The sequence below is a fragment of the Rhea pennata genome, chromosome 1 (assembly GCF_028389875.1).
Source record: "Rhea pennata isolate bPtePen1 chromosome 1, bPtePen1.pri, whole genome shotgun sequence".
NCBI classification, from domain to species: domain Eukaryota; kingdom Metazoa; phylum Chordata; class Aves; order Rheiformes; family Rheidae; genus Rhea; species Rhea pennata.
In genome coordinates this window covers 28,941,284-28,958,663 of record NC_084663.1, presented here as the reverse complement: position 1 = coordinate 28,958,663, position 17,380 = coordinate 28,941,284, and the positions used below count along the sequence as shown (strand labels likewise).

At 44.4% G+C, this 17,380-nt stretch overlaps 1 protein-coding gene across 1 annotated transcript in view; it reads left to right on the top strand.

Moving 5' to 3' along the window:
* The first annotated feature begins 3,981 nt into the window (after positions 1 to 3,981).
* Positions 3,982 to 17,380, top strand: part of FOXP2 (forkhead box P2) — a 421,770-nt gene continuing 408,371 nt past the window's right edge. Inside the window, exon 1 of the mRNA XM_062583508.1 lies at positions 3,982 to 4,008. The gene's annotated coding sequence lies outside the window, so the exon portion shown is untranslated. The remainder of the gene's footprint in view (positions 4,009 to 17,380) is intronic.

Here is a 17,380-nt window from a genome sequence, read left to right as displayed (position 1 = left end):
CGGGCGGGCAGCCCTCAGGGCGGCCCGGTCCTGCCCAGCGCCCAACGACCGCGGCGGCGGCCCGGGCGCCAGACAACGCCGCGCCGCCGTTTTGGTTTGCCCCGGGGGCTTCTCCGCACGGCCGCGCCGCGCAACGCGTCGCGCCGATAACGGTGCCGGGACGCCGGGCCCCCCGCTGGGCGCGCACCCTGCGCCTCCCCGGCGGCCCGGGGCCGCCCCCGCCGGGCTCGCCGGCCGCCGCTGCCCGCCCGGCCCGATTTCGTTTGCCGGGAGCCGGCCCCGCGCGGGAGTTTCCGTTCCCGTGCGCGGCGCCCGCGGCCGCGCGAAGCCGCTGCCCACGGAAACTTTGTTCGGCGGCACGGCTGCCGCGGCCACTCGCGAACGGCGGTGAAGCGAGGCGGCCGGGGGCTATCGGTGCCCACGCAGCTGCGGGGGGGGGGTGGTGGGCGGGGGCGGCAGCAGAGTTCCACACAGCAAACAACTCGGCTGCGCGACCACCCACCCGCCGCCCCGCGCCCCCGCGGCGGCCGGAGCCGGCGGCGCGCGTGCCCTGGCGGTGAACTTTCACCTCCCGAACCCGCCCGCACCCTATTGGCTGCCGGCGGCACCGCGGGGCCGAGGGCGCAGCCCCGGGCCGGCCCCGGCCGCCGCCGCCGCCGCGGGGGGACGGGGCGAGACGGCCGCGCCGCGCCGCCGCCGCCACCGCCCCGCCGGGCGGCCCAGGCGGCGCCGGCTCCGCCCTGGCGGTAGCTGCAGCCCCCCGCCCTCCCCCCCAACCTCCCTCGCGGTGCCAACGGCGGGCGCCGCGGCAGGTCCCGCCGCGCGGCGGCTCGCCGAGGGATCCCACGGACGGGGCGGCGCGGCGCGGCGCGGAGCTCGGCAGCCCCCGGCGCGGCGAGGGGAGCGGACCGTTTTCCACTTCGCCTCAACGCCGGGTGGCAAAGTTTTCTTTTTTTTAATAAATGCAGTTTATGTTAATTCTGAGTGACAATCACTTTTGATTCTGGTCTTCAGTGAATACAGAAGAGCCTTTCCAATTCAAAATTACCTGGAAAGTGTTAGGTCGAGGTTATTTTGCTTTGATGAGCTGGATTCCGCATTAACAAAAACACGTTGCACTTCGTTAACTTCCCGATTTACCTTCCGTATTTATCCGACACTCCTTCCCTACAACTGAATGCATGTGATCAAATGGTGGAGAAATACGGTGGGGAGCGGCGAAGGATGAGAGCGGGCAGGATCAATTCCTCCTGTTCCTAGCTACGGCGGGAATTCTTCTTTCCCCTTTTTGCATTCACACGTGTATTAATTAAGACGACTTCGGCGGGCGGAGACGCGGTGCCCGTTTGCGGGGAGCGGGCGCCGCGCGAAGCCGGGCCGCCGCGCAGGGGCCGCGGAGGAGCGCGGGGCGCGGGAGTTACCGCGGCGGCCGCACGCCCGTTGGGGCCCCCAGAAAGGCGAGGCGGCGGCTGGCTGCCGTCGCAGAGAGGCGGGGGAAGGGGGCTCCTGCACCTTACTCCGACCTGTCGGGGGCACAGAAAGTTTCGGGGCCCGCAAGCAGGGGCGGCCGGGGCTGCGGGCCGGGCGGCCCCCGCGGGGCCCCCGGGCTGCCTCCCCCCTCCCCCCGCGGCACCGCCGCGCCCTCCCACGCGGGACCCCCGGGGCTGCCTTCGCGCGCGGGCTGCTGCACTTCGAGGGTTGCCAGCAAGCTGCAGACAGTCGGCACTGCCAATACAACATACGGCTTTGTTTTCTCCCCGTCTGCTAAACTCGTTGTGTCTAACGGAGCAGGAGGAGCGGGGAGGAGGGAGGGGAGAGGGGGCGGGGAGGGGGGGGGGAGCAGACGAAAGCAAACAACTTCCCCGACGGTTTGTTTACATAGCAGGTGGACCTGACGTCTGCCGCGGCTCGCAACACCCGGCTCCAGCAGTGAGCCGGCCGGGGGAGGCGCGGAGAGGGGCGCGCCGCGCCGGGGCTCGGCCCAGCGGGTCCCGCTCTACTTTCCTTTTCTTTTTCTTTCTTCTTCTTTTTTTTTTTTTTTTTTTTTTTTTTTTTTTTTGTTGCAATCCCCCCCCTCCGTTGCTCCCCCCACCCCCCCCGCGCATTATTAGCGCTTCTGTGCAGGCCACTTTGCGATCATGTGAGGGCTCCCTCTTCACTCCCCTTTTCTCCAAAGGAGTCGGTGTGTGCAGCGGGCTTTTTTCTTTCTTTTCTCTCTCTCTCTTTTTTTTTTTTTTTTTTTTTTTTGCATTCCCAACAAAACACATACACACAGGCGGCACACTCCGCACACAGGCAGACCCACACGCAGGGGGAGGGAAGGGAGAGCGCCGGCGAGAGGCAGCGCGAGCCTCCGGCAGGGCGCGAGGCACCGCGCGCCAGCTGCCGCTCCGCGCCCGCGGAGCCGCCCGCCCTTCCCGCGCCGCCCTCCCCCCGCCGGCCCGCTCCCTGCCCGCGCGTCCCGGCCGCGGCGGCGGCTCCGCCCGCAGAGACTTTGCATGTGCGCGCGGGGCTGCGCGCGGCTCCGCTCGCCCTTTCTCTCGGTGTCAGCTCGTCGGGACGCCCTGCACGGTGTCTCCTCCCGGTAAGTTTTACCCCCCCACACCCCCTCCTTCCTCGCCGTCCCCTCCTCCCCCCAGGTCCCCGGCTTGACTTGCCGCTCTCACCCGCTCCTTCCCTCCCTCCCTCCCTCCCTCCACGCCTCCGCTACTCACTGACTTGCCGCCGCCGCGGGAAAGTTTGGCCGCGGCCGCGCCAGGCACTGCGGGCGCCAGCGTGACATGTGTCAGGTCTCCTGCCGGCACCCGCGCCGCTGGGGCACCGCTTTCGGCAGCGCACCCCGGCGCGGCCGTGCCGCGTAAGCGCCGCGGACCGGGCGGCGGCAGCTTTCGCCCTGCTCGTAGTTTCGGACAAATTCCGCGGCCGGCGCAGCGTGCTTGCGGCGCCCCGCTGCTCGCTCGCGGCCCCCCCCGGTTCTCCGGGGGCGCCTGCCGCTGGCAGCGCGCGGCGCGGTAGTTTATCAGCATGGCCACCTTCCTTTAGGCCGGGCTGCGCGCTCCCGCACTACCTAGCTTTTTTCCCCCCAAGGTCTGGTGCAAAACCTGCGTTTCCACCAACCCCCCTCCCCGCGGCCGTTCCTTGTAATTAAAAACAAACAACCTGTAGCCTGCTCGTACAGGGAAAGAAGTGCAAGGAAGGCAGCGAGGGGTCGGGGCCAGAGTTCCAAGTTAGGATTTCCAGGGGAGGCTCGGCTGTCTTCAGCGCTCCTCCTCATTTTTTTTTCTTTAATTTCCATTTTTTGCTCCTTTTGCTGTTTTTCGAGACCTTCCTAGCGGATAGCCTGGGTGAAGAAACGTGTCACGTTTCTCCTTTGTGTGCGGTGTGCGTGCCTGAAAGAGAGAGGCGCGCATCCCCCCCACCCCCCCCAAACAACCGACCCCCCCTTTCCAGCCGCCAGCGCCGAGGGGGCGGCCGGCACCCGGCTGCGGCGGCGGGACGGGCTCGGCGGCGGCCGCCCCCTCGGGGCGCGCGGCGGGGCGGCCCCAGGGCGCCCCCTCTGGCGCGGGCGGGGAAGCGCAAGCGGCGCGGGGGGGGGGGCGGCTGCGCGCTGAACAGCGTCCCCCAACTCCTTCCCCCACCCCCAAAAAAAAGAGCCCCCAAGCCTCTAACCGAGGATTAATAAATAACGATGTCAGCGCGGCGAAGTTCCGGAGGCAGCAGCCTCCGTGGCTGCTGCGTGGGGGCCGGACAGTGAAACCGGCTCTTGAAATTCAGGAGCACCGCGGGACCGGGAAAGTTTTGAAAGTGTGGTTTTCAGGAGAGGGGAGAAGTAGCGAGTTCGTGGCTGCGAGGCGTGCTGGGTTCGCTCTGCTAGCTGGGCAGGCGAGGGCAGAGAGGAGGCAAAGGGCGGGTTGCGGGGCGCCTTCTTGCTCAGCTTTTCGCGGTGCGGCGGCTGCGCGGCGGCTGTGCACCGTGTGCAGCTCTCTGGCTCCGAAAACCTGCAGGAAGGTATTTGCTACCCACTTGAACTCATGTGGCGAAGGTAAAAACACCCTGTTAGGCATTTTTGCTCTCTTTTCGCCAGCTAGGCTTGTGTCAGGCTCAGGAAGGAGGCTGCAGGCCCATTTCTAGGCACAGCCCCTGGCTGAGGGCACTGGTGGGCACTGGTGAGCTCCCAGCACCAGGCTTCGTGGGGGAGTAAGTCTGGGTTGTGTGCAAGCAGTATGTGCAGGCAGGAAAACATACATTTAAAACTTGAAGGAATAGTTGGGAAAGAAAGCGTCCTGCTGGCATGTTCTGAGGGGAAAAATAATCTCAGAAGTAACCACTCTGAACTTCAGTCTCATCACCTCTGCTCAAAGAGTGCAGAGCCACGGGGGGAATAACATGCAGTAATCTTCACCTACCCATCGGTGCTGTTTTTAAGAACCCTGATTTGTTGATATACTTTTTTAAAGAGAGAAGCGCAGAAGTTCCCCTTCCAAGAGAATTGCCCTTGTTCGTTCTCCTGCATGGAAACCTCTATCCGAAACTCAGTGAAGTCAGTGGGAATCTTTCCATTGACATCAGTGGAAATCAGTCCATTGACTGAAATGGCTTGGATCAAGCCCTTGGAAATTTTGTTACAAATGAGGGACTGGGAAGTTGCATGCTGTGTCTGTATACTCATGCTAATCTGTGGGAAGAAAAAGAAGTTAGAGACAAACTTTAAGAGATTTTAACAGGTTGATTTTCTTTTTCTTGTGCTAGGTAATTTAAAACCATTACGGAAAAACATTACTGTTGGTAATATTACTCTAAAGAAAATATGATTAATTATTAAATCAGTTTCTCTAATGCTACACTAAACCTTCTGAGTGAGATATAGATTTCAGTGTTCAAATTAGTATTTATTTTTAATTTAAGGTTTCTCTTGACTGTAATAATTTGTTCATATTAAATGTAGAAATTAAAAAACCCCTTATTTTGCAGTTACTTTCTATTTTAATATAGATGTTACAGAATAGCAGTGTTCCGTAGCATTTTTGTATACTGAAATCATTTATTTAACTACTTAGTAAATTACTAAATAGTTGAAGGAAAGGAAAACATGTTTTAAATACAGCATCTCCAAAATACATATAATAACCTTTATATCAGTTGATAGGTCACTAAGTAACATACAAAATGATGTATAATTTGGTATTATAATTTATTTTATTAACATATAGCACTGGAAATGTATTGCTTGATGTGAGGCCTTCTTACAGTAGGTTCAACATTTAACAGTAACATTAACAGTAAGCTTGAGCAGAAACAAATGGACTAGTATTTGGAAATTTCTTTGATTTTAGTTTAACCTCAATGATTGTTACATTTTGTTAGAGCATGTTTCTTTGTTTCAGGGTAGTGTTTTCAAAGGAGGAAAAAAAATGTTTTGTAGCTTTCTCTGTAGTGTAGAGTGGTGTAAAATTACCAAGGATTCTATAAGGAACAACTATATTAGTGTTTATACCATGTATGGAAAATTAAAAGAAGTATATCAAGTCTGGGTATTTTAATCAATAAACACATGGCACTATTTTTTAGCTGCATTGGAGTTTGTATAGTAGTCAGGTCCTGTATTTTATAGATATTCAAAGTGACTTTTTAAAGTACTCGTCTGTTGCTTATACAATTTTAAATGGCTTTCTGTAATAAAATGCATTAAAACTAATATTTTAAGATGAAGGGTGTATTGTGGGTGGAGAAGTTCTTTTTGGACTTTAATGTATTTTTAGAAAAGTTCTCATTGGACTCAGTATACTTTAAAAATTGCTGTAGCATAAGCTTTGATTTCTGGACTGATCAAAGTGAAATAAAGTAAGCTTTTTATACTCTGAGGAATATACCTGATTCATCTTTACATGCACAGGAAGTATTCAAGCCTAGTGGGCTGAAAACAATAGAAAACTTCTGAGATCTGATCCGTGTTGTATCAGTGTTTTACAATGTATCATTGAAAATGTCAGTTAACCTTATTGTTTTTCATCATCAAAATTTGAGGGCTGGTATTTCTTTTTCTGATAGAGTGATTAATTAATATTTCTTGAATACTGAGTACTCTTTTGTTCTATCCTATTTTTGGAGAAATGTAATTCCAGTAGTGGTTGGAAAAACAATGGTTGATGGGAGTCATCATGTTGTTTCTCTGAGTCATATCACGAAGAGGTCACTTGTTTCTAGGAACAGAAAACGATTTAGGACGTAGGTCACTAAGAAATATGCATGCAATGATTTTGGCTGGAGAAAATTGCAAATCATGGTGGAATTCAAAAATGCATTACAGCTTTTGCCATAAAATACTAATTTTTAGTACACACAAACTGATGACTTTTTAAAACTTTGTGACAGTTTGTGGTTCTAGAAGTAATGCAAATTATCTGTTTTTTCCACAGCCACTATAGCCTACTCCTCAACTAATCCTTGAATATTGTAATTTAAATTCTCATTCTCTGCCCTGTTTCAACTCAAGATATTTTCTAATTGTATGTGCAAATTACTAGCACCAGAAAAAATGAATTAAAAAAAATGAAATTGTAGAAAAGTTTATTTGTAGTAACTACAGTTATCTCAGATAATCTTAAAGTTTCAATATTATATTTCAGTGTTACTTGTTTTGAAAATTTTCTGCTGTATTTACTCTGTAACAGAATGAAGATAGTTATCTTATTGTAAGCATTTCCAAGGATAGCTTTTAACCTTAAATTTCAAAATGGCTAGATCAGCATAAAAACAAAAAGCAGTCCCACAGCTATCATTTAACATTGATAATCTTTCTTCTTCTTTTTGAAGCTGTGAGTATCTAATGATACTTCTGATTTTTTAAATCTTTCAAAATGTTTACTTTAAATTATAAGAGGTATCTATCCATTGATAAAAAAAAATTTGCATCTATTTTGGCTTCTCTCCTTTTTTTTTAATTTTTGCTTGGTTTGCATTTGAAGTGCAAGACAATGTTTAGTGTCAGCTGGATTTAAAAGTGCCAGCGATGGCCCGTCTATGCTGTCATCACTGAAGCAGTTGAAGATAATCTTTTTAATGAACAGTTAGATAATGTTTATTGGTTCACCAGCAGTGTAGTTTGGGATGATATTAGGAAGTGAAATTTGAACTCTGAATACCAGATTAGGTACAGAATTGTGTTTAATGTCTTGCGATAAATGCTTTCAGTTTGAAGGCAAATTAAATCAAAATGTTAAGCACATAGTATTACACTATTAACTATTTCAGGTCTTCTTAATAAATCGTAGAGGGTGCTCAGAAAAGGAGTAAGAGAACATTAACTTTTTTTCAGTTTAGTTATATTTTGTTCCTGGCAATAGCAATCATATGTTCTCCTTTAGCTATAGTTGGAAGGGGTTTCGCTGCAATTTCCTTCGTGTTTTAATGCGTATGTTAATCAAGTTTACTGCTGAGGGTAGAGCTAGCTCCCTCTGATACTGTGAGCTGTACACTAGATACACACTCAGTTTGGATATGTACTGGTGTGTGTTTGGATGTATCTTGACTGTGGTTCTAGCTAAATTATATATAGCTTCCTATGTATAGGACCCCTATAGGGTCATGCAAGGGAACAAAGACACTACAGGTTTAGGTGGCAGGTAGCAGCTTTATTCACCATGCGGAAGGGACATTTTCTGCCTTGTCTCCCCCGACTGTTACGTGACAGCCGTTCCAGACCAGAAGGAGTAATCACAAACCTCCATCATAAAACCCCAAACAGACAGTCTTTGGCCTGCCTGTTTATCTGAATATTTTAATCTTCTCTCTTCTTCCTATGGACAGCAGATAGCAGAAAGAGGGTACCTCTCTGTTTCAAGAAGTTCTCCTTGTCCCTTGGTGGATACAGGGCCACAGACAAAGTGCAGATATTTTGCTCTGCGAAATAGTGCTCTGCTACGTGCTCTGATGACTGGAGTTACAAATTGCGTCAAACTAAGCATTTCTGTAAGTCGCTGCTCTTAGTCCTGTTTAACCTGCTTTTGCCTCCAGGATGATGTGAGGAAGACAGTAGGCCTGTGCCATTTTTCTCCTAATAGGAGATACTCTTTCCTCTTTGCTATTGGGCCCCAAACTGCGTATTTCTCTAGGAGTGACGTTTTGAAGGTAGGTAATACATCATTATCTGTAGCTAGGAAGTTGATGTTCTTTTATGCAGGATTGTTTGTTTGGATAAATATTAATGTTTTACAAAAAAATTATATTCCTTATAAGACAGACTTGTTGAAAGAATACATGCAGTCCTATTGAGGTAATTTAATGTTCTCTTACAACATGATGCCTATTTTGCAACTTTGATCAGAAATTCTCTTAAAAAATATAAACAGTGCATTATTCAATCATCAGGTTTCCTTATTTCAGTCCAAAACAACAGGCCACACATTTTAAAATTATGAGTTATGGAATTAACCATCTATATATTAAAACACTGATCTTGATGAGTATTACCACTGTCGTTTTGGTGATTGTCTTTCCAGGGAGTTCAGTCTCCAAACTAAGAAACTTGTGTTCAGAGAAACAGTCTCAGATTTACTAAATTATTTCAAGCACAGTGCTGTACTAAGTATCTATCAGATGTTGATTTTGAATTTGCTCAGGCATGGCTTAAAAAAAATAGAAGGAGAATAAGCCCGTAAACCATTTAAACTTTGCTGTTCAGTCGGTGCTAAGTCTTGCTGTAAAAATGTTAGTCTCAATTATTCTGTTGGCTTTTCTTTTTGTTGCTCTTAATATTTAGAAGGCACATTGTTCTTCTGGATTGTAACCCACCTAGTAAAAGAAAAGCTGTGGATAGTACATGTGTAATAAAACTTGTAGTTGACATTTATTGCTTGGAAATTAGATCAAAAACTGTCAAGTTTTAGCACTTACAAATAATGTAGAGGAAATTTTAAGGGTTAGCTGTGGGAAGCCACTAAGGGCTTTGGAAAAGCAAGTGGCAAAACAAAAACGGGGAGCATTGTGGAAAGAGGCCAGAGGGAGCATGCGATTGCGCAGAAGTCAGGCAGTGCACCGATTTGCAAGGGGGAGGAGGGAAGCTGATCAGAAAAAAGTCTTTTTTTTTTTTTTTTTTTTTTTTTTGGTTCCCAATATATGAAATAAATGTTTACCCATAACTCTATATAAGGGGAAAAATACTTAATATTTTGCATTATGCACACAGAAAGGCACGATTCTGTTTGCTTCACAAGCATCATGCTAGTTTACCCTGGCCACAATGTGGACTTGGGCTTCTGTCAGCTAGTGTTTTAAATATTTAGATTTTATTAATTACAATGTGTGTCTGTTAAAGTCATTTATTAGTTGCTATATTAAAAGTTGATTTTTAATGCGTATCTAAATATCACTTTGATGTGGCAAAAGAGGGGCAGAGTTCTTTTGAAGATGAAGGTGGAGAAAAGTATATAGAAGACGACAGACTACTATCTTTTGGAGTCTAAAACAGTAACTGAAATATTTATGATTCAAGATACTACTCTGTGAAAGAACACAGAAAGGATTGTGGTTTCATTACAGTACTTACAGTATTCGCGTGACCTAAAAACGAAAACACAAAAACCTAATGCAGTCAGGTGTGCGCAGACTGCAGAGATGTGCATAACTGATGAACTGTTATGTTTTTCGTAACAGTATGAATAAGTTTTCATCTCTGTATAAAAACATTTAAATCATTAAAAAATAAATGATTATTGTATATGCAGCGCAGGAAACGTGAGAGGTGCTGAGAACTCCTAGGTATGTAGTAAAAATATTTTTCAATTGATAATCAATTAGTGGGCTATATAGGTGCTAAAACCGTAGAAATATTAGGATGTTATATTGCTAAAGATCATGAAATGTCTTCACCCAGAAATTCATTCAGAATCATTTGTTACCAGTCTTGAATGCATTTAAATGACTTCTAATGTTGTGATGATGCCTGTAAATTGTTCTCAGTACACAATAACTGTCAACGTTAGTTGAAGAACATCTATGGTCAGTAATTCACAAGATAACTATATTGAATACGTGGAAGAAGTTTCACAGGAAGTGTCATAAATCCTTTGCATATCCTTCTGCTTGATAGAAGGAATTAAGCTTATAGTAGGAGAAATTAGTTTAGAGATTTTGTTGTTTAATTCTGTTCTAAGTGACTGGCATCTTCTAAAAGAGTTAAGGATGTGTTTAGCATTAGAAATGGTAATCAGCCTGTCTGGGGTTTCTTTGTTCATTATTCGCCAGGAAAAGGCATGAAGGACATCTGAGCAAGCAGAAATTTGTATCTTATAAAAAAAGTTTTATATGACAAACTTTTAAAACTATTTATTTATTTATTTATTTTATTTTTTTAATCGAGCCAGATCACGCCTTGAAGTTAATATGAAAAGGCTTGGAGAATAGTAAAGTTGTCAGAACATTTGTTATTTGTGTATACTTGTAGGATGTGATTAGGCGGGGAAACGTTGCTGCTCAGATGTCCCTTGTGTGGGTTTGGAGCCGTGCAGCCTTGGGAAAGGTGCGTGCCTGCGTCTGGGTCAGCGTGAGGGACTGTGCTGCAGCACAGGGCACTGCGCCCCTCAGCAGCTGCCCAGGAAGGAAACTACTGGCTTCAACACTGACGTGCATTGAGTGGGTTTATGAATCTCAGATTGCAGGACAGAGTGCATCCTAAAGAAGGGTGCAGTCAGTACACAAACATATTCAGTCCTTTTCTAAAATAGCTGATGTACTTGAGCAGCGGGATTTATCCTCAGCAGAAACTGACTATGCTGAAGGGTGATTTTTACAATCAAAAAAATGTCTTTGAAGGGTTTTGATGAAAAGAACTGTCCTTCCAAAATCTTCTTTAAATAAACAAGGGGAGGGTGCTTCCAGACCAGGTTTGAATTATTCCCTTACAGACTGAGCATGATGTGTGACACGGGCCCTTGCCACGCTTCTGGCCTGCCTGGGCTGGCAGGAGTCCCCAGGGAGTCTGGAGTGGCGGGTCATGATACCCCCTCCCCAAACCGTGATGCCGGGCTGCCACGGACAGCGTGCCGCCCAGCGGAGACCCCTGCTCTGACCTGCATCTCTAGCTCATGGTAGCACGGAGGAAACCTCCTTCTCTCCCTTTGACCCATTTCAAACTTGAGAAGGTACTTCAGGGGGCAGTCACAAATCTCTCCCAAGACCTAGGAGCCCGATCCAAAATTTCCTGAAGTCAATGTGAAGACTCCGTTTGATTACTTGGGGTTTTGGCTTAGGTACTGGGATTTGCTGACCTTTGGGCGTGTTCATATGTTTGCTTACAAAACAGGTGCTGGAGCTTCAGAAGTGACCAGCTACTTCACTGCTCTTTGGTGCAGTTGAAACTGAGGCTGGTGATGGACCATTTGCATGCATCTAAGCCATTCCAGTGCAAAGAAAAACAAAATGCCTTAAAGTAGCAAGAAAGACTTATCCTTCCTGTGGAATTAAAATTATCCTTAATCTTCATAGCTGTTCCATAAGTGAGTATTTAATTATGAATTGAATTTTATGTTCCCCAAAGCTTTTTCTTTTCTTCTGGACTCTTGTGACAGTTCTCGAGAAACAAATAACAGTAACTCATCAGAATACTCCATGTCAGTCTTCTGTTTATCCAGAAGAGCTTATATGTCTTGCTAATTTGTTTCTTCTAACTTTTCCGGTATCAGAACTGCTTATGGCACCTATTGATACAACATTGTTCCTGCTGGTCCCACAAAAAAAGGGACAAATCTTGACCAAGAAGCAAGTTGTAAAACACAACTAAGAGTCCATGTAGCATTTTCACTATTCCTTTATAAATAGATTCTTAGAGCTATTTATACGGCTTGGAACAAGCTGCCAGTCAGATGGAAAACACACATTCAGAGTGACTTTTTCATAATATTTAAATATTTCCAAGAGTTTACTTGCATTTATTCAGTAGATGAATCTTAAGAAGTGCAATAGTCAGATACATCATTGGTAGGAATTCAAAAACATTTGAGAAAGACTTTGCAAAATGAATATATGTAATTGCTTTAAATCAGTGGTGTCCAGCTTTTTCAGCCAAGCCTGACATATCTTGTGCAGTGGCTGGAGGGTGTCACATGCCATGTGATTGGTGCTGCTGCACGTGTAAGTCTAGCATCTCCCCAAAGCTTTGGGCTTGCTTTATGTGTAACATATAGTAGATGAAAACAAGTAATTCCCTGCATATTCCTCTAGAGAGGGTATGGCTACTGGCAGCTCAGACTGGCAGGACAATTCATTCATCTTTTCCAAGGCACCTTCATTCTTGGAGGCTTCTCCATACCAGAGAAGGAGCAGGTTATGGGACAGAGTGTTTGGTGATACCACCTTGCTGTCATTTCTTGAAACCCTCTTCTCTGCCTTGTTAGGTGCATTTTACCTGACCAGAGAGCTGTTGTAAGGTTCCAGAAAATTAGTGGATGGGGCAAACTATTTGCTGCTTGACTGATTTTTCTGAGTTCTAGATTGGGCACTAGTGTTTTAGATCACTGTGTGTTGTGACTTAGTAGAAGATCACAACTGTATTTTTTGTTTATATGTAAAAATGGAACCTTCTATCCTGGACATTTGAGGGTGTTACCTTAACTTCTTATTCAGTAAATGTCTCCACTAACTAAAATTAAATTTTAAGCCTTTAACTATTAGCCTTATTTATATGTAAATGCCTGTTCATTTTGTGAATCAATACTTATGTCAAAACGTGAAATTATTCTAATGTATCACTAAGGATAATATTGCAAATATTTTTCTACACATAATAACTGCCATTTAGATCTGTGTCGTTATCAACTAAAATACTACCAGAATAGGGAAGACTGCATTTTTTTAAAGTCACTGTTATACATGCAGTTTTTGTCCAAATTATCAACAAAACTTTCTTCAACTGAATTTCTCTTGATCTAAGTTGTAGCTGACTGGAAGCAGAATATGTTCATAGACTGTGAAAAATATATCTTTCACATTGTCACCTGCAGTGTTACCATAATCGGAACTAACTAGTCTGCAGTTGCACGGTATTTATGTTGCAATTCAAAGTGACACAGCCCTGGAATGTTTTGGTAGCAAAAGAAAACACAGACTGGAGCTTTACTCAGCAAGTTTGGGATAAGCTGCTCCTTTCAGAGACCTCCTTGAGTGGGTCTCCCAAGCAGGCCAAATTTACCTTCTGGGTCCCCAGCTTTGCTATGTATGGGTTGGAGAAAGAGGGAGACGAGTCAAGGTTGAAGGTGCAGAGGCTTGCTGCAGGCAGCAGTCACTCTTAGCTCTGGGTCAGGCTACAGACACCGTTGCTTCCCAAAACTGAGGCGCTGTGGTAAGAGATTGGTCCTTCCCTGAGGTCTTCTAAATGGGATGAGCACTTTTTCCTTTATTTTGGTTTCTTCTTATTTCAGGCGCTTTGAGGGTCCTTTTGTCAGGATGAGGTATTTGGAAGAAATGCTTTCAATACCTTCACTTCATTTGGCAGAGTGAAATAATGTGTCCCTGTCCAGTGTCACCTTTACTGCTCAGATCCCTGTAGGGACAGTGGAGTTGATGTTTCGCACTGCTGCTGCTGGGGAAGGCTCTGCAGCAGCTGAGGAACTTGATCCATCACTCCGGGCCTTCACTTGGGAACACAGTACGGTGTATTTCCTGGTGACTGATGTGTTTAGATCTATGGTCACTAGGTACCAGGTCAACTCTTCAAGCCTGGCGTTAGTGCTAGCATTAACCCCTCAGGGCTCAGCTGCTTATGGCATTTAAAGCATGTCGGGGGGTGTTGCTCTATAGCAGAGATTTGGCTCTACAAGACTTGTGCTAACTCTTACTGAAGATATAAAATACAATTTGTAGCTTATAATTGCTGCCTAGTACGATCTTTGACTCTTACTTAAAATCTATTTAACTGATACTGTACTTTCTTTATAAGGTTATTATTGGGAGCTAACCTTTTCTTGTGTTGTGGTTTAATGTACATTGCAATGAGTTTTTTTTTAAATGTGTTTAAGAGTTGGAAGATGTGTTAGAGGTAACCTTTATGCAGAGAGTTTTATATAGTTGTAGTAAGGAGAGTAATATTAAAATCCTGAACATTATTTTTAGCACCGTCTGAATGTAATTTGTTCTCATTGTGTGTTGTGTTTGCCTGTTAAAAGAGGATGGCACAGTATGTTGAGAAGCTGTGTTCTGTCCTCCAGTATCTTTCTTACTGGTAATTAATGACCTAAAGAAAATTACTGCCTTTGGAAAGTTTTTCTACTTTTGATGTATACAAAAATACACAAAGGGTAGCAGATACCACTGATAAGTCACAGTTCTTTCTTTCTCTATATTTCAAGTAGAGCAACCTGAAACGGAGATTTGAGCCACAGTGCTGGAAGCCTTCCAATAATCTTTCCTTTCTTGTTGAGCTCTTGACAAGTAGACATGGGCCATGTCTTTTGGAGGTCTCTAGAGATCACTACATTATAATAGATTTAAGGACAAATTTTTCAAAATGGCAAATATTGGTACTTCTTGCTTGTATCTACAGATGCTAGCTTGTCTTTGATTGCCTTGAAAAAGGTACAGGTTCATTCAGAGTAGTAAATTATCAATGAAATAATTCTTCTAGTTCTTTTAGCAGATATCTAAGTATAGATGTAGGATTTGGAGTACATGAAAAAGATTTCAGAACTTTCCTTCCTGCATTCTTCTTGAAACTGCTCTAAATATTAGTGAAGGTGCTGAAGTTTCATACTCAAAAAGAGATCAGGAAGAAAACCCCAACTGCTTGGGCAGTGATCGCAGCCCAGAGAAGAAGATGAATGTCCTAAGTACGGACAGTCTTGCTGTTTTGCTTTTTTTTCTTCCTTTTTTTTTTTTTTTTTTTCCCTTTTTCATTTCCTTTATGTCTCAAAGAGGCATTGTGGATTAGAGTCAGGGAACAGGTTTTGTCAGACTATCGGCCTATACCTGGAAAAAAGAAAAAGGTTTTGATGTTATTTTTCTCATGTTCTGTAAACTGTTGTGCTTAGGGGTGAGCGGTAGGGATGTATTGAGCAAGAATGGCTGAAATGGAAGTAAACATTAGTTTTTATCTTAAGCAGATGGTTGGGAGGCAGCAGTCACAGCTCGTGCAGTTGAAAGTACCTGCTTCTAACATTGGGAAGAAAGGTGATGGTGTAGGCAAAAATGCTATCCTAAAATTTATAAATATAATTCTTGGTTCAGATGTGGATTTCTTGTGGAACTTCAGGAGAGTTGCTTAACCTCAATGCAGTAAAGAGAAATTCATTAATGATTATGAAGTGTTGAGATAATTAAGTAGTGAATGGTCATAAATTGCTTTCTGAAACTCAGTGACTTTAAACTCTGATCTTCTAATTTAATCTGTCTACCAGTTCCCATTCAATTGCTGAAAGACTTTGGAGAGTGAGATATTCGTCGTAATCTAAGCATGGTAACTGCTTGAGCTGAGTTAGATTCTCCAGAGGGAAAACGTTGGGAAAACCTCATGGACATGAGATATTTCCTCAGTATAAGTTAAGACTGTTTGGACAAAGAGTAGCAAAAACAGGTTTTTACATTGTTTATTATGTTCAGAGATTATTATGTTTTTTACTGACTGCTTGGATTCTGTACTGTCTTAAGATGGCTGTAACATTTACACAGAAGAAAAATTACAGAAGATAATAACAAACCATTGAGAGAGATACTTCCCAAGTGAGAAAAATTAACTAAATCTGTTTCTTTTGGTGGTCTTGCAGTATTGCTCAAATATGTCTCTTTGGTTGATTTGGACAAATTTTATCATCATCTTAGAAGACGGATATTTTTCTTGTGTATTATTTGTGTGCAAAAATATTTTCTAAGAGAAATTAGATATCTCTAGAGCTTTTTTTTGAAAAAAAGAGTAATTGCATATGTAAAGTGTTCATTTTACACTTTTAACGCGAGTTCTTACAAATAGAAATATATGTGTAAATATGTTTTGATTTAGGCGACAGTGTCAGTTCTATCCTGGGTATGTGTTTCTTTGTCCAGAGTATTCCTTATCTAAAGCACTGTTTGCTGTTAATTTGCTTAATACTGTCAAAGGATAATTATGTTATAATCCTCTGAGCTCTACAATGGATTTGAATCATGATGGAGATGAACAAGAAAAATAATAACATAATTGGAAGAGTTTTGTGATGGGCAGAGGTCCTGGATTCTGACCCTTTTCTTCAGTGCTGTTTCATATAGTTTACTGAATGACTTGAATGTGAAATGCATGTGTGATCTCTGGAGGAGAGCCCAGAGCCTCTCCCTGTCTTCTGAGCTTATGTTTCCCTAATGAGCTTCTTGCCGTGGCCCAGCCTCACCTTGAGGAGCAACTGAAAGCTTCTTCCCTAGACTGTCTTACTGGCTGCTAGTTAAGGGACTTCTCTGAAATAAGTGCAAAATGGGTTTTATTCTTCCCAAATCGAGGAGAGGCCACAGCACAAGTTTTCTGCTCTGTAGGTAAATATTGTGAGCTCTAGAGAAGAGGTCTATTATCTCCCTCTAGACTTTTTGACTAAATTTAATTGATACCATTTATTTCTCAGAGTTGGGAATGGAGAGAATGGACTAAACCCATATGTTGACAGTCCCTTTCTCCTCCCTGAAAGTGGAGCGTAGGTACCCTTTACACAGATAACATTGCTTCTGAATGTGCTCAGGAACCTTTGCGTCATCAGTGGCCACATTTAGGCTTTTCTTGGGTCTTCCAGCCCTTGGTAGGAGGCAGTTTGATTTACTTCTTGAACTGAGAAGTACGGATGAGATGCTGCAGACCACAGACTTGGGATGAGGACTTCTGTGTCTACATTCAAGACTGTGGTTGGTGCCTGTGCTGCCATAGCATTTGTCATACACTGTGCTTCTCATTTCAAGCAGGACACCTCAGTAAAGTAAGATGATTAGGAAATAAAGAATGTGAGTGAAAATGATGAGTGAAAAGCTAACAGAGAGTAATCTTACAATGGCAGACTTTAATGTTTCTTTGGCTAGCTACTTTTCCTTAGAATTAAAAATTGTAGATAGGCTGAAGTGACGTCAAGCCAACAGAACAGAACAGCTTCTCTGGGCTTTGCTGCAGATTAGAACATCTTAAATAGGCTTGATAGCTCAGTTCTTGTCTGGTCTGTAGTGTCAAAAGTAGGTACCAATTAAACCTCTTCCTCCTTTTCCTGTGTTAGTGTTTTGGATTTTATTTCAAGATGAAAGTGCTGTGTTCAGTCAAAAGAAAACTCTGAGTTAAAAAAAATATATTTGGAAAACAGTTGTTGTTGAATTAGCCTCTAAATCATCTATTTTCTTGAATGACAAGAATGTGAATGTTTTCCTTAGAATATGCTATAATGGAGCTGTCTTG